Raw genomic sequence first — 25344 nt, forward strand, 5'->3', positions numbered from 1 at the left:
CTTTCTGATGCAATCCTCTCTCTGCCCCACAGGCTTTGTGCTGGGAGGGGCTCGGAGCTCGCTGGGGGAGGGAGGTGATCTTATCCTTTCTTTCCACTCATTCTGGGCACCTCATCACCTCTCTTTTTTCTTTCTCTAACTTTCTCTGCCTCTCCTTACCTCTCTGTTTCCCTCTCCCACACGTACCCTCCTGCTCCCCGACTCACACACCCTCCTCTTCCTCTCTACGTATTCCTCTTTCTATTTCTATGATCTGTTTCCTGGTGCTCCTTTTGTTCAGTCATCAGTGCCCTGCCGCCCTCCCTGAGGTTGTGTCAGGAGTGATGCTGGTTAAATGCTGCTGTCTGCACTGGGCAGGCTCTGTAATGTGTGCTGAATTGCTGCAGGGAGGGCCAAGAGCACAGCACAGAGGGCCTGAACCAGTGGTGTGGCACTTCTAGACTCAGCTGGGTGCCAACCCCAGCTCTAGCATGCCCTGATTGTGTGACTGGGGAACAATTCCTATTTTTCCTTGGGCCTCAGTTTCCCCAGAAATGCAATGGGGAGGACATTGCCCTACCCTTCAAGGACGTGCCTTGGTTCATAAAGGAGACCTCCTCTCTCTAGAGCCAACCTCCCCTACTCCACCCCACCCCACCCCACCCCCATCCTACCCCACCCCCATCCTGCCAGGGCAGGCTCAGCCGCTCCCTTCCCGTCCATAGCAGTAGGGGAGGCCGCATGAGGAGGAGCGGGGTGGGAGCTAATGGAGGGGATCTGCTGGCGGGTCTAGTTTAGGCAAACAGCAGGGACTGCTGGCGACGGCTCCAGCCCCCACTCCCGCGGTAACAGCTGCAGTCCAGCTGCTGGCATCCCTGCTGGGGGAGCGTGCTAAACCTCTCCGGGGTCAGCTCTGTGGTATGTCGGTTTCCATAGCAACCAGCCAACGGGCCACTTTCTCAGAACAATTCCCCTACTCAGCCGGGTTCTGGACTTAGCTCAGCCCAAGGGCATGTGGCTGAGGAGCAGAGCGGGAGGGGGAGAGCTGCCGAGGGCCAGACTGGGCCCCACAGAACGTGGCTATCTCAGTCCGGTCTTCGCACGGAGGGCGTGGAGCCGAGGACGAGCCATGCAGACTCTTCCGGCGCTGGCTCTGCCTGGCCTCTCTCTGTGCCACGCCGACTCCACCGCCCGTCCACGGACTGCCCAGCTCGGCCCGGTTGGAAGAAGTGTCAGGTCTTTGTCTGAATCTGGAGAACAGCTGCATTGGCTGGGTTCAGGGCTGGGAGGACAAAGTCCTGGAATGGCGTATAAGGGGGTGCCGGGAGGGGCTTTTCCTGGCTTCCTTCTCTGCACCCTTCCATCTAGCTCTTGCAGGACCATGGGAATCCCAGTGATCCCAGGGGATAGGGGGCTAATCAGTCCTCCCCCACATTTAGAGGGTGGGAGAGGATCACCTTTCTCAAGCCCCTGCCGGAGTTAACTCCCTGAATGTGAGCAGGTTGGTGCCATCCCTGACACTGTTAGGAAAAGGGTAGAGGTGAAGATCCATTCTGGGCGCTACAAGGGACCTCGATCCACTTTGTGGATAAGGAACCGGGACCCAGTGGAAAATGGATTGCCTGGGGGCCAGGGTGGGTAGGGGGCAGACGGTAGCTGCTTCCCAACCCCTCTCCTCTCCTGGGCTGAGCTCAGCATATGCCCCCAGGAAACTGGATGGTGCTAGAGCTCCTTCCCCAGATCCCTTGGAATGCAGCTCAGGCTATCATGGGCCTGGGGTCCTGGGGAGTTTGTCACTGGAAGGGATTTCATTTTCAGAACGGAGCCATTTGCAAATTGGGAAACTGAGGTCAGGGATAGTGTCTCTTTAGGCCTAACAACTGCAGGATTCGATGTTGGGGCGGGGACTTGGCTTCCTGAGAGGTCATCTGGGTGGTCCCTGCTAAGACCTGGGAGGCATAAAGCGTTCTTGGGCGGGGTGGCGGGGGCGCTGCCCAGCTGTCTTGATCTTCTACTCTGTGAAATTATTCCTCCCTTTCAAGAGGCCTAGTTCTCCCTTCCCCACCCCCCACTCCATTTACCCCCATCCCCTGAAAAGGAGGAGACAGATGTCCTTTCTTCCACACATCACAGCTGCAGCCAGACACAATTTCTCTAAGCCCTGGGAACAGGTGTGGAGTAGTTCTAAGTCCCCTAGGGATGTGGGGGACTCAAGAAGGCGGCCAATTTTAGAAGCTGCATGGGTTCCCATCCTCCCCTGGCCCCATCTGTGAAATGGGAGGACTGCTCTAGGTAAGCACTTCCTGGAGTGGGCTCTGTGGGGGTAAAGAAAGTCCCAAAGCTAAGCAAGCTCGGGAAAGGATGTGTGAACACCTTGTCTTTAAACAGTTACAGGGCTTATGGCCGGGTGCGGTGACTTAAGCCTGTAATCCCAGCACTCTGGGAGGCCAAGGCGGGTGGATCACGAGGTCAGAAGATGGAGACCATCCTGGCTAACATGGTGAAACCCATCTCTACTAAATATACAAAAATTAGCCGGGCATGGTGGCGGGCGCCTGTAATCCCAGCTACTTGGGAGGCTGAGGCAGGAGAATAGTGTGAACCCGGCAGATGGAGCTTGCAGTGAGCCGAGATCGTGCCACTGCACTCCAGCCTGGGTGACAGAGGGAGACTCTGTCTCAAAAAAAAAAAAAAAAAGGAAGAAACAAAACAAACAAAAAAGAGAGTTACAGGGCTCGTTACAAGTTTAAAGACTTTAACCTAGGGCTTCCTAGGCTAAAGGATGCTCACGCCAATTCCTGCGACACACTTGACCCACTCCTTCAGTGGATGCATCCTTGACACTGTTCTCTGCCCCACGGCCTCCGCTGCCACCTCACCCTACTGGCTGCTCAGTTGTGCTTGGGTCTTCTCCATCCCAGACCTTCAGAGAGCCCGAGCAGAGGCAGGGGCAGTGCAGGGCTGTCAACCGGGTTTCTGAGGGGACTAAGACCCTCAGCTCAGCCCCCACCCCAACGGTCCCCAGAGGGTTGCGGGTCATCTGTGGCTTTTCTGCTTCACAGGGTCAGGTAATGACTCTAGAGAAGGAGAGAAGAAAATTCTGGCCACCAAGGATCTCATCAGGACGATCCTGAAGTGGGAAGCTTACAGAGGAAAGGCGTTCCTCTCCTCCTCACCGTCTAAACTCTCAGAGAAGTCACACGTCACATTCCGCAACCCTCAAACTTCCCAAAGGCCCTGAGTGTGCATTCTGCCCGCCCATCAGGAGACAGCTATGGTGTGATAGAAAACGTGTCAGCCATGGAGGAAACCTGGCCCCCCCAGATCCATAACTGGCCAGGTCTCTGCCCCGAGGCAGGTCACTTCACCCCTATGCACACTTAGCAAATTTCTCGAAGCAAGGAATAGTTCCTTTCTCACTGGGTTCTCATCAGAGTTGAAGATAGGATAAATGTGACAACGGCTGGTATGGAAGAGTAGCTCAGAAAGCATGAGCAGAGAGGGATTCACCACCCCTCCCCAGCCAGAGGTAAGATTTCTCTGATTTTAGGAGGGAGAAAACTGAGGCTCAGACAAGTTAAGTCACTTGCCCAAGGTCACACAGCCGGTCACCCCCAGTCCTTTGCCGTTCCGCTTTGCATCATTTCCAGGAAGATGCCTTTGAGATGGGAGGCATCGCACTAACTTTTAGGGGCATTTAGCGAATGTGATGTCCTCGACTCTTGAACCGTTCATCCTCCCCGCTAGTAAAATGCCTGAGAGACAGAGGCTGGAAGACAGCCCTGCTTTTTTGAAGGGGCGGGGTTATGGATGTGTGGAGGCAGGAAGCGGGTATTAATTCTTGTGAAAATAGCTTTAAAAAAAAAAAAGTAGGCTTCTGCACTAAGACAGTCTCATTTCAGTTTGCAAAGAGCCCCTCCCGGTAAGAAGGGAGAACATTCTCTCCTTGCCTCCTGGTTCCTGGCCACGCAGACCCTCGATAGGCCCTGCCGCCATGTCCCTCTCACTCAATGTGTACAGCCACAGGATGCTGAGCTGCTGTCCCTCAGCCCTTTCCTTATAGCAGCAAAACCAATTCACATGCGAGGCCTGGAGAGCAGGACAGGACTCACGGCTTCCTCCCTACTTCCCACCCAGGTTCTAAAGTCATTTTATTTAGCACAAGGAAATGAGGAAAGAACAGGGGAAAACGAGGAGAAAGAACAAGCGGGCCTATCGTGTCCTCCACATTGTGCTAGGGCCTTAGGAATGTGCCTTCGGCGAACACCGTATCTCCCTTTTGATTTTTCTGTGGGTGAGACGGAGGCTGTTTAGAGGCCACGGGAGGGAGGGGTTTTGTCCCTGCTGATTGCTCTCACCACGACTGTTTCCGTCACCAGCCAAAGCATGGACCCTGATCGGTATCTCCATTTGGCTAACTCACCTTCTCTTCTGCTATCGCCTTTCCTCCCTCCATCATTTGAAAATGTCACAACCTGTGAGGTTGGGAAGCATAGGTAGATGTTTGGTCAAGCTGGAACAACAGTTCTACCAAACTCCTCCCCCTGTGCTCGTGTGTGTTCCTGTACTCACGTGGCTTTAAGTCCTGTCCTGGGATAGTGCTCGTATCTGGAGTGAATGGAAGGGTCAGGAAGGACGTGCTTGTCCTGGAGACTTGTAGGAGAGGAGCTATTATTGCAGCTGTTCCTCCTGAGCTCAGTCAGGTTTCCCCCTGCCTGGCTGGGCCGTCTCTTTCCTTGCCCTTTCAGTAAGAGGCTGTGGAATTATGTGAGGGAGAGGAAGAAGCTACTGCTTAGAGGGATTCTGCTCTCCAGGCCTTAAGTTGGGGCGCTTTCTAGCTCTGCTCTTCTCATTTAAAGGGATGGCCTGGCTCCAGCAGGTACCTGTAAGTAGAAACAACAAACAACCCCAAACATCTCCTAGCGCCAGACTGACAGCTCAGATTTCTACCACCGGCGAGGTTTCCTGCTCAGCTTTCTGACGCAGGAAGCCTGTGTGTGTGTGTATGCACGTGTGTATGTGCACGTGTTGTGCATGTGTGTGCATGTGTGTATGTGTGTGCGCATGTGTTTGTGTATGCACGTGTGTATGTGTACGTGTTGTGCATGTGTGTGCGTGTGTGTATGTGTGTGTGTGCGTGTGTGTGTATGCACGTGTGTATGTGCACGTGTTGTGCATGTGTGTGCGTGTGTGTATGTGTGTGTGCATGTGTGTGTATGCACGTGTGTATGTGCACGTGTTGTGCATGTGTGTGTGTATATGTGTGTGTGCGTGTGTGTGTATGCACGTGTGTATGTGCATGTGTTGTGCATGTGTGCGCATGTGTGTGTGCATGTGTGTGTATGTATGCACGTGTGTATGTGCACGTGTTGTGCATGTGTGCGCATGTGTGTGTATGTGTGTGTGCATGTGTGTGTGTATATGCACGTGTGTATGTGCACGTGTTGTGCATGTGTGTGCGTGTGTGTGTGTGCGTGTGTGTGTATGCACGTGTGTATGTGCACGTGTTGTGCATGTGTGCGCGTGTGTGTGTGTATGTGTGTGTGTTTTCTCTGCTGATTTACAGGCTCTTTTTGGATTGGTAGATCTGTGAGGAAGAGTAGGACTGGAGTCAGGGAATTGGCTTCGATCAGAGGCCTGATGAGAACAAGGTGCTCATCAACACTATTTAGGAAGGTGTTTTGTACAGGAATTTGTGGCAAGTGATGGGAGGGTGGTAGGGTCTGAGAAGAAGGGGGAAAAATGCCACAGTATCTGACAACTTAAAACTCAGGGGGTCACAGAAATGTTGGGGCTTTGAGAAAACTTTACCAGTAACTCTCTGCTGAGGGTCTGTGGCCTGAGGTCACTGAGAATCTCAGAGGGAAAACAGGAGCAAGGACACAGCGGGCCCTCCTGGGAGCAGATGCGGTGCTTTGGCCCGCCTGCCCCTCCCTGCTCTCATCTCAGAAAACGGCAGCCCCCCACGCAGACAGGCCACTCGGAAACCAGGGAGTGGGGTTAAAAGCATCTCTTAGCCCAATGTCCCCTTCTCCTCTCACAGGCAGTATTTTGGGAACCACGTGCTGTAGAAGCTGCATTAAAACAGTGGAAACATTGTAATTAAATGGGGAGACCTTAGGTCTGTCACATGATCTGGGTGTTCTCCTGTATAAGACGAAGGCTGATAACAGCTCCTTGACCACCTCACAGGACTCTGGGGTCAAACGTGGAGTGGGAAAGTGCTTTGTAAGGGAATTCAGACATATAAGCTGTTCTTAGGAGGGCAGTTTGCTCACCTGCTTAATGCTGGGCTTGGGGCAATGTTGAAGCTGGGAGCTGGTGTTGGAGATTCGGGAAGTTAGTTCTCCCTTGCTTCCAAGTCAATCAATGCTGGCTTTCAGTGATATTATTGAAAGCATATAAAGCTGGTCTGATTGGCCTTAGAATAAAAGCTTCTGAAGGGCAGGGGGGCCTGGGGCTGTGTGTGACAGAAGTCTCTTGTTTCAAGGAGACATCAGTTCAGTGGTGGTGTTCTGCCTGTCCCTGTGAGGTCTGGGCTTGGACAAGCACTTTAAACCCACAAATTGGCTGCATCATCTCTGAGAATTCCATGACCCTTTCTGGGGTGGGGGCTGAGGAGGCCAGGAAATGACTTTGGTCCCATTAGTCATTCTGGCGCCAGCAGGCCAACAGCAATGGCTTCTTGTAGGGGAGTTGGGAGAGATGCCCATGGCGGGAGGGTGCCCTGGGGGTGGGGTGGAGGGCAGGGGGGCTGCTGTTCTCATGCCCCTTTTTATCTAGATACTGCCAAAGGTGGTCCCTGGAACAGTGACCACAAAGTGTCTCATGGGAGGAAGAAGGATGAAAGAGATGGGAATTCTTGTAAATTTTTAATCTGAAAAATAAAGAAAGTATGAATTAGAATTAATGCAGGTATTAAATATTTAAACTTTCTATACTCACTTTCATTTTTAACATATTCCTTCCTCAAAAACCTCGATAACGCTTGTCAGATTTGTTCTCAAGATGTCCCCCTCTCCACCTCCCCCCAGGCCCAGCCCCAAAGTGAGACCACAGGTATTCATCATCCTGATGGAAATGCTCATTTTATTTCTCCTACAGGAACCGTCTGATCTCTCTCTTTATATTTATGCTTTCTCTCTATGGCAGTGTAAATAATTAATGCTGTTATAAACATATCCTATGCAAAATATATATTAGAAAAAATAACTCTTTAATTTGGCATGTCATTTAATTCCATTTTGTAATCATAGCACATGGGCTACAATTAATGCCAGGGCTGAGGAATCCAGCCTGACTGCTGACACTGGCAGAGGCAAGACCAGGTCTCCCAGACTGACGCCCTCTTCGACCCTCAGCTGTTTCTTCTTTGTGTGCTTTTGGTTGATGGATGGAGATGGTGCCCACTGTCCAGGGTGAGGCTGAGAGTGAGTCTGGAAAAGAAACAGGAAACTTACTTCTATCTTCAATAGAATGGGGTGAGGGTGGTCCAGGTCTCTTCAAGTGCACTTGGTAGCATTCATCCAAAAGGATGCTGGGACATTTAGCTATAGGACATTTGGTACATCTTCATGGGATGGGAGGCCGGCTGTCCTTGGACTTTTGGGGAGTTCTCACAAGGACTGGCTTGGGGCACAATAGCAAGGAGTTTCCTGGAGGTTGGGTTTTATGCATGCGTTCATTTAACAAATATTTATTGAGTGCTTCATATGTGCCAGGCATTGTTGTGGGCACTGGAGATACAACAGTGAATAAGACAAGAAATGAAGATGAGAATATCCAGTTTCTGAATATTCCACCATTGCCTCTGCTCATTCCTTTTTCCATTCAATGATCTTTCTGGCTATCTTAAGGAATCCATCTATCAGAGCCACTCCCCGATCAGGTTTTTAGAACTCTTGGTTAGTATTTGAATAACTCAGTGTTCCTGGATTTACCAATTCCTGTGAGTTTAGCACAACCTCGCAAATAAGATTGCAACTACCAGCAGCCCTCTCTCCCCGGGAGGAATCCTGCAAACCGAATGACTGGCATTGGCATTCCTTTCTCCTGGACTCCAGGTGTCGTCTTCCCTCTGCAGGTGGGTGAATGGCTCTTTTGGGAGACTGCAGGTCCTGCCATGACTGGTGTCCTGCACTGCTGATCCTGCCTCTGTGGGTCATCTCAAGGGCCCAGACTTGGGGCTGAAGCTTTGGAGGTTTGAATTTCAGCTTTCATGTGGCATTTGTCAGCCTTTCCCCCTATTGAATATCTTCCGTAATTGTCCCACGCCTGGCGCCATTCATTGTGTGTTCCCAAGCTAAAAAGCCCTCATTCACTTGTGGCTGAGGCTCTCATTAATTCTTTCATTGGGTGGAGAATAACGAGGGGACAGCTAATGCACTCGAAAAAAAAATTGATTTTGTAGTTAGCAATTTGCCACTCTTTGTTTGGAAAGCCAGTGTGGACTCTTCAGCCTATAATTCCACTGAGGAGAAAATTTAAACAATTGGCACCCAGGCCCCAGCTCACCTTCCCAGAGAGGCTCTGATGCACTCTGCATTTCATGTTTCCCAAGATAGGATAGCGGGAGGAAACTTGGAAATCATCACCAGCACCCTGCTCTTCTCCCTTGACTCAGGCTCCTGGACCAGGCATGGGCTGATTCAGGAGGTGGAGGTCTGTCTGACTTGAAAGGCCTATGGGAGGAGTTTCCAGGCATCTCAGAGGCTCTTGATTGGCTGGGACCAAAGATGCTGAACCTTAGCTGTCTTCGGGGTGACACAAGAAGTTCTGCAGAACTAACCCCTGTGATTCGACTTCTGTGTCTTTCATGGGGGCTGATGAACCTGTCTGTGGATTTGGAGGGAAGATGTTTGAATGATTTCACAGCTCCCTGCCCCACCATCCTGTCCTCTCTGCTGGGATAGCCATGGGACTGAATTCTACCCAGACTCTAGTATACATTCTGGCGTTTCTTCTTAGGAAGGATTTAAGGAGCTCTGAGTTAGTTTTCAAACTTTGCTGCAAGTCCAGCTTGGCCATGTTGCTCTGCTTCTAAAAAAGTTCCATTTGTACACTGTGTCAATCTGACAAGACACTCATAATCTCTCTCTAGACATCTCCATTGCTGAATGCTCCCTGAATACAGTGTTCCATGCTCTCCTTTCTTGAATAGATCTTCTCTCATAATTTGCACCCCGATTCCTTCCCTACCTCCATCCCAAGGCAGAGTGCATATTTGGGTCAGCTCTCAGCCCTACTCCTATCTTCAACTGTTCGTTCAGTATTTGCCATGCTGGCACTGTATCTCAGAGCACTCTGCTCACCTGGTTTTCAGAGGAGTCTCAGTTCCTGTGTTCCAGAAGACACTGGTTTCAGTTCTATCTAGACCTTCAATGTGTGTCCTGTCACGAAAATAGCAGAGTTGAGGGAAGGAGAGCAGCAAATTGATGACTTTGTCAAGAAAAAAAAATCCCCCAAGGTCCATAAGGACTCCTCCTTGGGCCTTGCTCCAGCTCATAGCCCAGATGCTTTTCCTGGCTCTGCTCAGCCCATGGTACCCAGAAATGATGTGACTCCAGTTGGAGCCATTGATGAGCCAGACATACGGATGGGGAAGCCGCCTTTGCCCACCCCCTGTGACAGATGCATCATTGAGTCCCTTGGCTCTGTTAATAAAACCTGCCTTTATTTTCCTAATGCCCAGTGCCTGCAGTGGCAGGGCCATAGGCCTCTCAATGCTACAGTGACAAATCACAGAACACTATAAGCCCAGAGCCACTCGGTGCCTTTTATTAAACCTGACAAATATCCAATAACCCTGGCCTCATGCCTACTCTCCTACATCATTTGATACAAATTGCATGGAGGCTTGGAGGGAGGAGTGTTTCAAATGGGAACTAGAGCTGGTGATGACAGTGCTCCTGGCTTCAAAGGGCAGTGGGGGTGTGAGGAAAGCTCTCCAGGTGTTTTTCCATAAGTCTGTCTCAGCATGACTGATCCTGGATCCTTAGGTAATTGATTCACTGGTGGAATGTCTGGTTCTCAATGGATCATGATAAATGGCATTTGTGAAGCCCTTTACCAATTGCTAAGCACAGGCACGCATATCATCTCATTTAATGCTCACATCAGCCCTGAGATGAATGCTCTTGTCCCAGTTTTACCATTGAGAGGACAGAGATGCAGAAGGTTTGACTTGTTAAGGTCACACGATTAATATGGGACAACTGGGGCCCAAGCTCAGATCTTGATTTTTGTATCCCGTGTTCCTTTGACTTTATTTCCTTCCATGCCCACTCTCCCCTTCTCCCTCCATAACACGGAGGATTTGGGCCTTGTTCTACCCAGGACTTGGAGTAAGGATTAAAGAGATGTTCTTTACGCTTTGATCGTGTCGAGTAAAGAGGGCACAGGGACAGCTCTCCCACTTCCTCCAAGAGGAACAGCCTCCTTCTTTGTGGGGTTTCCCGTTCTTTATTTTTCCCACAGTCTCCTGGTGCCTTAAGCGCAGGTCCTGGTGTGAACAGGAGAGGAGCGGCAATGAATCAGTGCTTTTTTGAAGCTGTTTTCCAGAAGTGAGAGAACTGACTTCTCCACCTGCCTCACCACACCTTGTTTCAGGCAGTGACAGAAGCAGCGTTGAGCACTTACTGTCAGGTCTGGCTGCAGCGCAGGGAGAACAACCTGCAAAGGGAGGCAGCCAAAGCCCCTACTGTCACTGCCCATCACTCAAGAGCTTAAGTAGCCAGCTTCCTGCACCAGTCTTGGATGGAAGAAAACTTGTAGTCTGCCTGCCTAAAAGCCCACCCGGCTCCCTAGGAGTCCAGGATGAGAGGCCGCTTATCAGGCCAGGAGAGACTGGCTGTGCTGGTCAGGAAGGCAGTCTGTGAATGAGCGCGCTCCCCAGGCAGGCTCAGCGTTCAGGGATGGGTGTTTACCTTTGCAGCCTACTGTGCTTCTCGCCACTTGAAATTCTCCTAAGAACCCAGAGGAGCAGCTGAAAATATCCCAAGTAATATGAAAATGAGTGAAGGCTCAGCACACACAGCCCAGCTTCTGAGCAAACAGCTGAAAAGGCAGGCGGCAAAACAAGAAAAGGGAAGAATGCAAAAGGAGGATGGGCAGATGAGAAGGTGGATGGGGCGGGGGAGGGGGCAGGAGGAGGCGGGTCAGAGCGAGGGCTCTGGCTTGTCTTCTGTCCTGGAGCTGCCTCTGCCACCCACCTCCCTATGGGGTGAGGAAAGCAGTGCCAACAAAAAGGTTCTCAACTTTGGGCTGGATGGAGAGACTTTTTGGTGGAAAATGCCTCGTGGTCTTGTGAGTTCTATGGTACTTTTCTACAGTGAGGGGAAGTTGGAAGTCAGGGTAGGTCTGGGCACTTTGCCTTCCCAGGAGTTGGGAGGCCTGAGTTCCAGACCCAGCTGTCATGGTGTGACCTTGGGCAACACCCCATGTTTGTGAGTACAGTTTCCTTACTGGCAAAATAAGAAAATTTGACTAGATGACTTCAGGGGGATCTTCTTAGCTCTAACATTCTAGAGCTTTTATTTTGTTTTGTTTTGTGTTTTACTTTTACCATAACTGACAAAGACTTGCATACATATTTGACTATTGTTGAGCTGTGCTAACCGCCTTTGGAAGCTTATCTTCCGAGGCACATGGACACAGATGGTCATGTGAGTAGGAACCAGCAGAATAAGAATCTTCTTGGATATTCTGAGTGAGGCCAGGCTGGGGCCAAAGACGTAGCTTCCCACCAACAGCGGTGAAGGTAGCATCACACTGGCTGTGGAACCACAGGTTAGAGGTGGAGGACCTCAAATTTATTACTCAGTGTGTATTCTGTGTCTAAAGCTGTGCTAAGCACTTTGCATTTATTCTCTCATTTACTTTTATACCAATACTTTGAGCTAAGGCTTATTATTATCCCACTTTTATGCCTCAGAGCTGTAGAGTAACTTGCCCATGGTCACATAACCTGGATGTCACTCAGGCCTGAATGATGCAGGGGTCCACACTCCTAGCCACTGCACCACACATACTTTCAGAACCTTATGGTCTCAGGGAAGGACGTGATGAGCCTGAAGGGTAAGGGATGTCGAGCCCCACATCCCAGCTCCCTGAGGGGTTGTGTTCGCTCCGCAGAGCACAGAACAGAGTCCCTATATATGAATCCATTGCCTCCGCTGTGCCATCCCTGTGCAGAGGAGCCCTGCCAGCTCGTATCAGACAGCAACGCATGAAACCGTGGCCCTTTGTTTTGTTTTTCACCTTTTATAAACTAGAGAACAAACTACAGCAACCATAGTGCCAAGAAGGCAGGCAAGGATGCATGAACAAGGAGCACATGGGGATGGAACATGTCGGCTGCAGCAAGGAGGACTTGACATGGGGCTGGGGGCTGAGCAGGCCCAGGCCAGGATGCTGGGCCATGGCCTTTGTCTACTCTCTTAGTTGCTAAGCTTCCTCATAAAATATTCTAGGATCTTGGAAGGCTGAATGGCCACCTGTGAGGAATGTTGGAATAAATGGGAACTCTTGCTGTAGGTGGAAGGTCAGATCAGGGGCGCTAGGATAACACCCAACTCCAAGAGGTTGCACATCCATGTGCGTCTATTATGTGCTGATTATGAGCCCGGCGTGGCAGCAGGCCCAGTCCTGGGGCGCAGAGATAAGTAAGACAGCACATCTAGCCATAAATTGCTTCCTCCAGGCAGGCAGTCAACAAATGCTAGATGCCTACTGTGTGCAAGGCTTTATTGTAGGTTCAGGGAATAGTGCCAAACAAGACAAGGGTCCCTGCCATCAAGGATTTCATATTCTAAGTAGGGAGGAGGAGAGTAAATAAACAAGGAAGCAGACATGGAAATAAGAAAATGTTAGGTCCTGACGAATGCTGGGAAGAAAGTAAAGCAGTTTCCGGCGGGAGAATGCCTGGGCTGAGTGTTGGGGAAGGCTCTCTAAGGATGGCATATTTGTACCAAACCTCATGGCTGAGAAAGTGACAGCCATGGGTAGATGGGAAGGAGAGCACCTCAAGCGGAGGGAAAAGCAAAAACCAAGTCTCTGGGATGGACCTGAGCCAGTGTGCCTGGGGAATGAGTAGACAAGAGGGAGAATGAAGAGAAAGGAGGTCAGGGAGGCAGAGAGGGTCTTAGGAGGCCACACAAAGGCATTTGGGTCTTACCTGTCTTGGGTAAGCCATGAGGACTGTAAGGGGGAGAGTGAGAAGAGCTAGGTGTGCTTTAGAAAGACCACTCTGGCTGCTGAGGGAGTAAAGGCGGCTGGGGGAGGCTTTGTTGGCTTAGTCTTGGCCATGGCAGTGGAGATGGAGCAGAGTTGTGGGATTCAGGTGGTTGAGGACTTCTTGATGGATTGAATGTAGTTGAGGAAAGGAAGGAACCAAGACTGATTTCTAGATTTTTGGCACTTGAATGGAGAGTTTTACTTAGATGGAGGAGGCTTGGCAGAAGGGGGTGTAGGATTTGAGGGGAGAAATTAAGAGATCTGTTTTGAATATGCCAAGCTCAGGATGCCTTTGAGACACTGAAGTAGAGGTGTTGAGTAGACAGTTGAATGCAGACGTCTGGGTGTCTGAAAAGAGGTTCAGCTGGAGACAGGGATGTGAGAGACCTGCGTGTGTAAGAAGGTCCTTAAAGCAATGGGAAAAGATCACATAGGGAGAGAGAGAGGATGCAGAAAGGGAGAGTGAAGGAGATGCTCCAGTATTTTTAGGAAATGCCAACAGAGGAGACTGAGAAGGAGTGCTTGCAAAGTACGGGAAAAACCAGAGGAGCGAAGTGTCGGGGCCTGGAGGGGAAAGTTTTTTGAGATCAGAAATTGACCTGCTGTGCCAAATGCTGCTGGGAAGTCAAAATGAGGACAAAGAATTGACCATTTACTTTGGCAAGATACAGTCCTTAGTAATGTTGGTAATTAGTCATCAGTGGAGCAGTGGGTAATAAAGCCTGATTGGGGTGGGTTGAGGAGAGAATGGAAGATGGGAAAGGAGAGACAGTGAGTGTAGATGACTCCTTTGAACAGATTTACTGTGAAGGGGAGCTCCAAAAGAGGTGGAAAATGGAGGAGGGACTAGGGTTAAGGGAGAGTTTATTTAAAGGAGGATGATATGGAGGTATGTTTATATGCCAGTGGAAGTGATCCAGTTAAAGAGGGAGAAAAGTCCTTGAAATGGCACGGGAGAATGGGTTCAGAGCCCGGTGAAGGTATTGACCTTGGATGGGAGCCAGGACTCTTTTTCTATAGTAATTGCAGGATGGCATGGCCTGAGTATTTTAGTTCTGAGACAGACACAATAAAGGGCTTGTTGATGGGAAGATGGGGTAGTTCTCATCTTATAGAAACCTGTTTTCTCTATGAAATATACTGCAAGGTCATCAACTGAGAATGGGGTGGGGAGGGAGTGTAGGAGACCTGGGGAGAGAAGGAAGTGTGAGGCATCCCCAGAGACTGGGAAATTGAATTTTCTAGGGAAATGTGGTAGGTTTTTCTGACAGAGTTGAGTGAGATTTGTGGTCATGTTTGAAGTGAGTCTAGTCAGCAAATTTGTATCATTTTTCTCTAGTAATGTTCAGCTGCTCTGGTACAGGCCCTGAATAAGTGGGTAGGACACCAGGGCGGGAGTTCTGCTAGACTAAGACAATGCAAGGAGAGCTGCAAGAAGCCCAGGTGGTCAGCATGGCAGTAGCTGAAGTGTTGGACGTTGGAATCAGAGCCAGGCAAAGAGAGAAGTGAATATATGCAGGTAGTGATGGAAACGGATCATAAAAAAATGTTTTTAATGAAGTGGGGTTGGAGAATTGCTGGAGTAAGTAGGGGTGTCAGAGTAAGCTAGGGTGGCAATGATCAGAAAGTGGGAAGCTGGCAATGTACATTTCATGAGTGATTCAGTTAGTGGTGTGCCAAGGTCTAGGAAACAGCCACGTGAGTGGAGCAAAAGCTCATGGGATGCCAATCACAGTGGGAAGAAAAAAATAACAAAGTCTCATTGGAGCTAGGAAGGACAGCCAGTTAGAGGCCAGAGTATCAGACAGATCATCTTCATGGATTTTGGAGTTTCCAATGATGCTGGCAGAAATAATAATGGAGAAGGGGTCAGCGACCTGGGTGCTAAGGTCATCCATGAACGAGGGGGAACGTCCAGGAGGTTGGTAGACTGACAGCATTTCATACGCAGGAGAGGTCATGAGGTCTGATGACAAGTGCTTCAAGTAGGTGAGCTTGGGTTCTTCAAAGAAGAAAGAGAGATGGTTTAGAAGCTACAGTGGGGTGCTCGCTTCAGCAGCACACAGACCAAAACAGGAGTGACACGGAGAAGGTTAGCGTGGCCCTGCACAAGGATGACACACAAATTCATGAAGCGTTCCATATTTTGTATGAAAATACCGTTAGATAGAAGGAATAAGTTCTAGTGTTTGATAGTACAGTAGGGAAATTATAGTTAACAATAAATTATTGTATATTTCAAAAAAGCTAAGAGAGAAGAATTATAGCGTTCCCCACACAAAGGAAAGATGAATGTTTGAGGTGATGGATATCCCAATTTTACACTGATTTGATCATTTCACATTGTGTATAGATAACAAAATCTTACATGTACCCCCCAAATATACAACTATTATGTATCAATGCAATTTTTTTTTAAAGAAACTAGCTGGGTGTAGTTGCTCATGCCTATAATTGCAACACTTTGGGAGGCTGAAGCAGGAGGATCGCTTGAGCTCAGGAATTTGAGACCAGCCTGAGCAACATGGCAAAACCCATCTCTACAAAAATGCAAAAAAAAATTAGCCAGGTGTGGCGGCCCATGCCTATAGTCTCAGCTACTCAGGAGGCTGAGGTGGGAGGATCACTTGAACCCAGGAGGTGGAGGCTGCAGTGAGCTGTGATTACACCACTGCATGCCCACTTGGGCAACAGAGTGAGACCCTGTCCAAAAAAAAAAAAAGAAAAAAACTGTAGTGGGAAGCAGGGAAGACACACCCACCTCCCACTTCTGAAGTATATGAGACATAAGAGACAAAGCTGTCCCCAACAGAAAGGGCTTCTGAGGAAACAAGTCCTTAAGGGGAAGTCTGGGTTTCCCTTAAAGCAAGAAAGTGAAGGAGGCAGTCCGAGAGACCAGGATCTCCAGAGGGCATGGCCAAAGGCAGTGGGGACAGCCTGGCACTGAGTATCTACCCAGCAGTGCATCAGCTAGGGCCCTCAGACTCCCGATGATGGCTCAGGCGAATGGGAAGCCTGATGAGCGCAGTCCTGGAGGGCACAGCAGTCTGGAACTGAGGACCTTGGGATGGCTGGGTCTTGGCTTGTGATAGAGATGGGTGCCTTCAGTTGAAGATCGAGGGAGGGGCCGACTTGCTGGATTAGTACAATTGGTGACTGAATATCAGGATGTTGGACACAGCCCACCCTGGAGGTGTTTGGCTATTGGCATCCAGTAATGGCAAGTGAGAATCAGATCACAGGGAATGTCAAAGAAAGAAAGGCATTTAGATATCCCTTGCCAGCTCTTATTTTTCAGATGAAGAAACTGAGGCCCAGAGAGGTCAAATAACTTGTCCAAGGTCATCACGCAAATGAGTGGGAAGAATTTATTCAGAACAGAGGCAGGCATAGAGTTTGTGGATGCTGCTGGCTTAAGGGTGGGTGGAGGCGCAGGAGGCTGGCGGATGTCCGTTTTCCCAGCCTGGCTGAGCCGGGAGACCACTTGGTCTGGCTGTATCTATTCTCTCCTCATGGTCGCCATGTTTGCCCCCAACAAGGGCATGTGCCTGGCTTGGCAGGACTATTGGAAACCGGAGAGCTTAGACTCCATCCCTGTCACCCCTGTGGCACCTTGGTCAAGTGCCCTGGTTCATCTGGTTTTCACATCTCCTTTGTGATTGAGGGCATGCCTGCGTGGCAACATGTAGGTGTCATGGCCTGTGAACTGCCGTGAGCAAGATTGTGCCTGGACCTCTCAGGACTGGGCTGTGGTATCTGCTAGAGGGGGCTTCTGTCTGACCAAATGACTGAGTCGTTTACCAAGTATCTACCCTGCACTCAGCCCTGCTTCCATGAAGATCAAAACCTAGCAGGGAACATCAGACTGGACCTGGAGACTCACATAGCAGGGAACATCAGACTGGACCTGGAGACATAGCAGGGAACATCAGACTGGACCTGGAGTCTCGAGACTCCTGGTAAAGGACACTCGAGAACTATTTTAATTCACTGGCCTCACATGTCAGATGAGGAAAATGAGGCTATGGCAGCACCAGAGTGAGAGCTTTACCCTGGCTGTGAACTCCTGGTCTGAAGCTGTGGCTGCTTTGCCTCACCTTGCCATTAAACTTGCAGTGTCTGCCCCGTGGCCCCAGCATCTGAGGGGCATCTGGTGGGCCCTGCCAGGCTCCTTCCTACAGAGCACCTCACAAGCGGGACACAGGGGAGTCCTGGCCCCGACTCCTAGGCCAACAGCAGGCATCCAGTCTATGGTGGTATCTGGGGGTCCCTTTTGCCACCCAGAATAGGATGCCAGTGAACATGGCCCCGATGAGCTGGCTCCTGCCTTTCAGCCCTTCTCTCCTTTCAGCCTGCGCAAGTGTTAAATACAGCATCAAATTAAGCAAAATTAAATACATTTCCATGCAGCATTTTTCTCTTGACTAAATCAAACAATGCGGTTGCCATAGCAACAGCCTCTTCTGAAAAGGTCACCTGCAAGAAACTGTGTTTTAGGTACAACTCAAGGAGATTATGGGGGATTAACTCATTTTATACATATATATTAAATATATATTTTTTTTCCTTTAAAGGAACTGCTATGAAGAAATAATATCCAACTGAGCTGGAAGATACCCACAGAAAAAATTTTAAGTCCCCGATAAAGGATTTTTTTTTCCTTTTTTTTTTTTTTTTTTTTTTTTTTTTTTAACCAGCATGCAGTGGGGTGATATCTGAAATGGCGACTCTGTTTTTACTTAGCTTTAATTAAACCTCAGTCGGGGCTGAGAAATGTGGTGAAGCGAGATAATTGCACTATTCCCAGTACAGTTTTTAAACTCCAGCTTTGATATGCACCTCGTGACAGCCTGAACCTGCACCCAGACTCCTGGGGCTGCTTGAAGCTCAGCTTATAACCACCCCTCTCAACCTGTGTGCCTCTGGGGAACAGTGTTGGGGACCTTGAATGGGAAGTGTAGGCTGGGGGAGGTGGGAGCCCTGGTCGTCTGCCCAGGGGCAAGGAGAGGCTGCACCTTCCCTAAAAAGTTCATCTCTGGCACTCAGGGGTTCTCCACTGGACTTGAGAATCCAAACTGTCAGGGAAGGATGAACACAGCCAGTCTAACTCAGAAAGAGAATGGGGAGGTCTTCTCTAGCTTTTCCTGTAATTGTGAGAGGAACTGGAATGTCTCCAGGAAACCCTTACTGGATGTGAGTTAAAGCGGGCAGCCTGGTGTGGGTTCCTTTGTGAGTGTCACAGGCAGGGTGAGGGGTAATGCATGTTACTGTTCAGTGCTCTCCATCAAGAACTGGTGCAGAGTTCCCCCAAGCAAGAAGGTCTAGTTTCATCCGTTCGCAGGGCCCCACACGGTCTGCCCAGCCTGCCCAGCAATGGCACAGGTGTGGCAGGGCTCTGGCTTTCACAGTGCCAGGGTGATGGGCATCTGTGGCTGAGGTGTATAAGGAGTATGTCTGCCCCCTTGCCACTCACCCCCTAGTTCTGCCTGCTTTCCAGGAGGCCAAGAGTCTGAGGGTGTCCAGGTGGAGGGTTCAGATATACGGGGAAACAGGAAACTGGTGACTTGAGTGACCGCGCTAGATCCTGGACACCAGATGGACAGCTTCTCTGGAACCAAAGGTGGATCACACTCCAAAGACAATCCAGAATTTGCTGGGCGGGGCTGACAGCTCTCACGTCAGGGTCTCATGTGGCTCAGCTCTATCTGGAGCTCAGGCCACTTGCTAGGGCCATGCCTCCCCTCTGGGCCTGCAAGAGCTGGTGGCCAGCACCAGCTCAGAGCCACCTCGGGAGGAAAGAAATTGGACCCCTGGAACGTATATGCGTGGTAGGGCCATGTGTAGAGCAGGCCCAGCTAACACAAATACTCTTAGAAAAATGTTCCTTCAGTGCCTTCCTGGTGGCTAACCTGCCATCACGTGAAATGTCTTTCTCTTTCTGTCCTCAGATCCCCAGACTCCAGGCTCTTCTCTTAATTTATCCCAGTGCTAGACAAGGTGGGCTTGTGTGGTGCAGCAAAGACGGAGGAACTTGTGTGATAGGCAGGCCTGGATTTGAATTCTGGCTGCCACTTACCCGTTGATTGCCTCTCTTTCCTTGTTTATCAAATGGGGATAATAATAGCTACTGTCTTAAATAATAGGTCCTCACAGGGTTCTTCTGAAGACTGAATGAAATGACCTGAGAGAATGTAGCCAGATAACATAGGTGCTCAATGGATGTTTGTTGAATACTGTATTTCAGGAACATGCCTTTTGTACAAAACAAACCATGTGTTTCCTTTCCTGTAAAATCCTGCTTGCCAGCCGGGGGCCAACCACAGAGCTTAAAGAAGGAACAGCAATTTCTAGCTCTAATCCCCTAATACAATCACTGGAGGTTTTCTTGAACTCTTAAGAAAAGCAAATCTACCATTATCCAGGGAAGAATTTTATTTTTAGATCAACTCAGCCCTCTGAACTCACATGAACCTTAAAAGAAGATCCTCAAGTGCCTAGCCAAACTGGAAAGAGCTAGGAAAAGACCATCGTTCCAAGTGGAGAGGGCTGACGTTCGAGTTACTCAAATCCGGCTCATTTCCCCTTTAGGACAAGGTGCAGCTGCTGCTGCCATGGCAGTGCTGGTGTGGTGTCTGTCACTGAGCAGGGCTTTAGCCGTGCCGCTTTTCTTCTCTTGGGTGCCACTGCTCAGCTTGTCAGATAAGATCTCCCAAGTACCTTCAGAAGACACTTGGCAAAGAGAAGCTGTCTGCCAGCTCCAAGCCAGGGGGTGTCTGTGCATAAGCTTTGGAGTCAAACAAAATTAGGTTTGAAACCAACCTCTGCCAATTTTTAGCTGCATGGCCTTGGGCTGGTTACTTCCTACTGAGAATCTTAGTTCCTGCCTGTAAAATGTGAATATTCTGTTTATCTCACAGTGTCATCATCAGCTTTAAATGAGATAATACTCATAAAGTGTTCACCACCAGGACGGGCAAGTCCCAGTCTCTCAATCTGTGGTGTCTGAGTCACCTGGAGGTGACTCTTTGAAGATCTTGTTAAAGCACAGACCGCTGGGCCCTACCTCTGGGGTTTCTGACTCAATAGGTCTGAAATGGAGCCCTGGAATTTCCATTTCGAACACGTTCCCAGGTGATGCTGCTGGTACAGGGACCACAGGTTGAAAAGCACTGGTCTCTGTCATCCAGCAAGGGAAATATTTGACCAAGATCCATGACATTTGAGCTTTATAGGTACCCGGCTTTGTCTACCAAAGCTTCCAAGTGGGTGTAGAGGACCAAATTTAGACTAGTGCTGTCTGGTAAAATGCTTTGCAATGATGGATTTGTTCTATGTCTGTGCTGGCCAATTTGGTAGTCACTATTCACATGTAGTAATTGAACACTTAAAATGCATACAGCTGAAGGAATGAATTTTACATTTAAATTTCACATAGCCAGCCATGCACACTGACCCATGCCTGTAATCCCAGCACTTTGGGGTGCTGAGGCAGGTGGATCACTTGAGGTCAGGAGTTCGAGACCAGCCTGGGCAACATGGCAAAACCCCATCTCTACTAAAAGTACAAAAATTAGGTGGGAGTGGTGGCACATGCCTATAATCCCTGGGGAGGCTCCCTGGGGAGGCTGAGGCAGGAGAATCAATTGCTTGAGCCCAGAAGGTGGAGGTTGCCATAAGCTGAAATCACACCACTGTGCTCCAGCCTGAGCAACAGAAGGAGATTCCATTTCAATCAATCATTCAATCAATTCCATATAGCCACATGCAGCTAATGCCTACCACCAGATAGCACAGACAAGATTCTCATAGACAGGGCTTAGTGAAGGCGTAACTATTAACCAGGGAAATGAATGGGTAAACGGGTGACACCTGAAGAACGGAGATTGGAGTCAAGACAAGCATTGCAGCCACCTGCCCCTTCAGTGTGTTCTCTCTGGAGAATTTAGGAGCCAAGTTGAAGCTTCCCCCTCCTCTCCTATACTTCAACATCTAGGTATACTGCTCTCTGGAAGAGGCAGAAACAGTTGAAATATATGATGCGTAGGGTTTGAACATCCAAGTGGAATAAACAGTGATGGACCTCTTAGGGACAGTGGCAGGGTGGAGATGTGCCAGGGCCATGGCCTGTGTGTTTTCAGGATACAATAAAGACGTTTGGAAGGAAGTAGAAATAAGAGAGCAGTGTGATTTGTTCTGGGTTGGAAGATGGAAGAACAGAAGTGTCAGTTAAAAAGAAAACTTTTGACCCAAGACAAGACTAGGGACAGTTTGAAAGAAGGGAACTCATTCCTTCGGGTGGTGGGGAATGGGGAAGAAGGGAATCATGTTTGTGTCCAGGATAGAAAGGTGCTTGCTAATTTGAGGCATTTCTGAAAGTGGGAAATGAGTCAAGTATTATAATACTATTCAACAGTCACCCTGACAGTGTTTGTTCTAAAATGTCTCATCTCACACCAGGCCTACTTCACTTGGGAAAGTGATATAACATGGCAGTTACGATCATTGGTTCTGAGAGTCACAAAGATGTGGCTCAAAATTAGCCGTGCCACTTATAAGCTGTAGGACCTCAGGCAAATAATGTAACCTCTCTTGCCTTGGTCTCTCCATCTGTAGATGGAAATAGTACTGGAACACACCTAAAGGGTTGTTTTGAGAATTAATGAGATAGTGGATCTCAGGTGCTTCATGTAATGCCTGGCACATGGCAAGAACTTTGTAGCGGCCATCATCTCTTATTACGGTGAATACGCCACTGACTTCCCTCCTAGTCTCTGTAGCAAGTACCCCCATGGGCTGTCCCATTAGGGCAGTAGGAGGGCTCTGCCTCTGGGAGCCCTTACCTGAGAGTCTCAGAGTGTCTTATCCTGGACCCTTTGCCGAGGTAGAGGTGACCTCTCAGCCCGCTGCTCCTCAGGGGTGCGCTTTTACTCCACAACAACAACCAGGATAGATTGTGGTGCGTGTTAGCGCCAAGACACAAGAAATAGCATCGCCAGAGAACCAACTTAAGCCTGGCCTGATTTAGTACAGAGAAAATGACAGCTGCTGTGCTCGGCTGGCTTCCACCCAGCAGAAGGCTATTTTTTGCAAATAAAATGGTAAGTTGCTAATCAGAAAGATAAATTAAGAAGCATTAAGATAATGATGGTCTAATCACCGTCCACACAGAGAATTGCTAGAGTGAATATCCAGGCTACCGAGTGCTTGAGCGCATTTGGTGATTATTTGTATTATGAAGGGAATGATGAATTCCAGGCCTGGAATCAATTTAGCTTAGGAAACCCACAAGACCAGCCTCCTCAGAGAGAGGACACTAGGGACTTCTGGAGGTCACTGGGCCCCCTGCTGTCCTCCACCCCCAGCTCTGAGGAGCCTTTCCCAAACCATTCTTGATTTCTGGCTGTTTCCCTACTGAGGTTCCCTGGCTTCTATGGGGGCACCTTTTGGTCCACCTTTTTAGATACCTAATAAGCTTCTGCTTGCTTGGGGACTGATTGGGTGGGAGGCTCTGTTCTACCTTGAGAGCACAGAAAGAGCCCCATCTGGGAGCAAGTTGCCACAGAGCAGAGAAGGGGATCTGGGCTTCCCTGAGCCTTTCTGTGGGCCATTGGGCAGAAATGCTGTCCCATAGCATCATGGTGCCTAGAGCAATCAAGCCGTGGAGGCTTGCTCTTCTGATCCTTTAGCTGAGAACTCAAGGCTGGGGGGTGATTTGTCCAATATCGCAGAGACAGAGCCTGAACCAGGACTCAGGCTGGTGCTCCTACACATGGTCTGCTGCTTCGAAAAGGGCTCTGGTGCTAAACTGAGGAGTGTTGAGAAAACACACCCCAGATTCCCAGTTCTCTGCTGAAGCTTCATTGAGAATACGGATATTGAAGGGTATTAGACATGAGACGGAATAAATAGAGAAGGCCCAGTTCATAGAGTCTTGACAGTTAAAGAGTTTAGATTTGATCTAATATCGGGCTATACATTATTTAACTTATCTTAAGCTTCAGGGTAGCCTCAGCTGTATCTTCATCTGTAAAATGGGGATAATAAATGGCCTAACCTCTAGGTTTGCTATGAGGCTTAACCGAAAGCGGCATTTAAAATGCTGAGCTTCCTATCATTCCTATTACTGTGAGTAAATGCAGTAATGACAGTAGTAGAGGTGGCTAAAGCTAGATTCTAGACAGTGGCGTGCTGGAGCCAGCTCGTGCCAGCTTGCAAGAGCTGATTGTTAAATTTTCAGAAATTTTGCAAGCCAATGGTTAAAAACAGCCATTATTAACATTAAATTACACAAATTTGCATTAAATAAATTCTATTAAAAACAAAGGTAATAAATACTCCAAGCTCACGGCTTCCTAAGCACTTCACTACCATCCATGCCCTTGAGGTTTTTTCCATCATCTCTGTAGGGTGGAAATCCTGGGTGACGGTGTGCTGCTGTGCATCTCTTCCCCCGTCACATTCAGCAACTTCACATCAGTAGCTTGAAACTGGCCATGGTGAGAACGTTATTCCAGAAAGCCAACTGTTAAATATTTACCAGCATACTACTGGTCCTGGTGTGTAGAACATAAGTGAGAGATGGGGCAGTGTGAGGCTGCATGAAGGACTGTAAGAAAGGCCCCAGCTCAGGGCGGAACACAGAATGCACACTCCGTTCATGACGGAGGTACTTGTGGACGCACAGGAAGAAAGGAATGGGAAAAAACAGATCTGGGACCAGGGCATGGAGGCTCACAGGTAGCTTAAAAATGGCACAGTTGTCACTAAAGGAAATAAAGAGGGCTTCACAAATTTGAATTCCTGAAAACTTGCATGTCAACAAAGGTTTAAAAAATCAAATCATATCCTAAAAGTATTAGGAAGCTCTCACTGAAAAATCCCATGGTAAATAATATTGTAGAGAAAAGAATCCTTTTGGAACATAAACACTTTCTCTCTGACAAAGTGAATTTGGGGTAAAAATGGATTTTTGCCCAATTTCTTCAAAGTAAGTTTTGCTAGCCTACGTAAGCCTATTGTGCCTGATGTGGGCACAGTGCAACCTCTGTCCACCCCCCTGGTTCTATGCCACCCCTTCGCCACCCACTGAGGTTGCAGGGAGAAGGGGTGCTGAGCCCTCCTCCCCACTGCCAGGCCTCGTGTCACCTGCTGGGCCCTGCTAGCCCCCAGCTGGGTCACCTGCTGGGCTGGGCGGAGCAATTGCCAGAGCAGTGCTTTGCAGCCTGTTCTTCCTCCCTTGCCCCAAAGTTCCTTGTGAATCTGGGCTTGGATTCTGACTGGGAAGGACATCTGCACCCGTGGACCTTGGTCCCTTCTTGTTTCAGGTCCTGGCATTGCTGTTTGGCCAGAGTCTCCCAGGCCTGACTTGGTCAGAATGTGCAAGGAAGAACAGCGCATGTTGTGTGTGCGCACGCAGTGTATGGCCTTAGGTTCTTCCTGGTCTTCTCAAGAGGGAGAGCGTTGCTGATCCTTTTACCCAGGAAAATGTGCTGCACATGGGATCCTGCAGCTCACTTGATCCTCCAGCTTCTGAGGTCTCTGATGCCTGTGACTTTGCCGGCTGAGGAGGCCCTCTTTGTCTCTGACCTTTCTCGTTCTCAGGCACTTGCTGTTGACAGTCTGACCATATTAATCCTCATCAAGTACATATTTTATTATCCCCATTTTGTAGATGAGGCAACTGAGGCACAAAGAGGTTCCTCAGCTTGCTTAGGGTTGCGTAGCTGGTAAGTGGTAGAACTGAGGCTCAGCTCTAGAGCTGTCTGACCCCAGAGCCCAGGCTGAACCAAAACACAGTGCTATTTAGAAGGTAGCCATTGGAAAGAAAAGTAGCAACCCTTTGGGGAGGAATCAGGTGAACCCCAGCTCTGCTAGCCTGACTTAGCAACTCTGGGAAACTCATAGTAAAGACCAAGCCCCTTCACAGAGCCACAGTGGCTGCAACCTGGGGAAAGGGTGTGCTAGCAGCCAAATGATCTAAGGTCCTTATGGAAACAGAGCCTGAGTCCTCTGTCCCATGTGGCGGGAAGGAAGGGGTGCCTAGGGCCTCACCATTTCCTCTTCCGTCTTTAGCTGGGGCAGTCACTCCCTCCCAGCTCCTTCGAAGCTTAGGCCTCAGGCAGACCCTGGAGC

General features: G+C 49.2%; 1 protein-coding gene and 1 non-coding gene across 22 annotated transcripts in view; both read left to right on the plus strand.

Moving 5' to 3' along the window:
• Positions 1–25344, plus strand: part of PKNOX2 (PBX/knotted 1 homeobox 2) — a 330969-nt gene that overhangs the window by 159338 nt on the left and 146287 nt on the right. The window lies entirely within an intron of this gene.
• LOC123568884 (U6 spliceosomal RNA) lies at positions 15256–15361 on the plus strand. The gene has a single exon (XR_006692443.2). It is a non-coding gene; the product is annotated as a U6 spliceosomal RNA (small nuclear RNA).

Source organism: Macaca fascicularis, chromosome 14 (genome assembly GCF_037993035.2).
Source record: "Macaca fascicularis isolate 582-1 chromosome 14, T2T-MFA8v1.1".
NCBI lineage: Eukaryota > Metazoa > Chordata > Mammalia > Primates > Cercopithecidae > Macaca > Macaca fascicularis.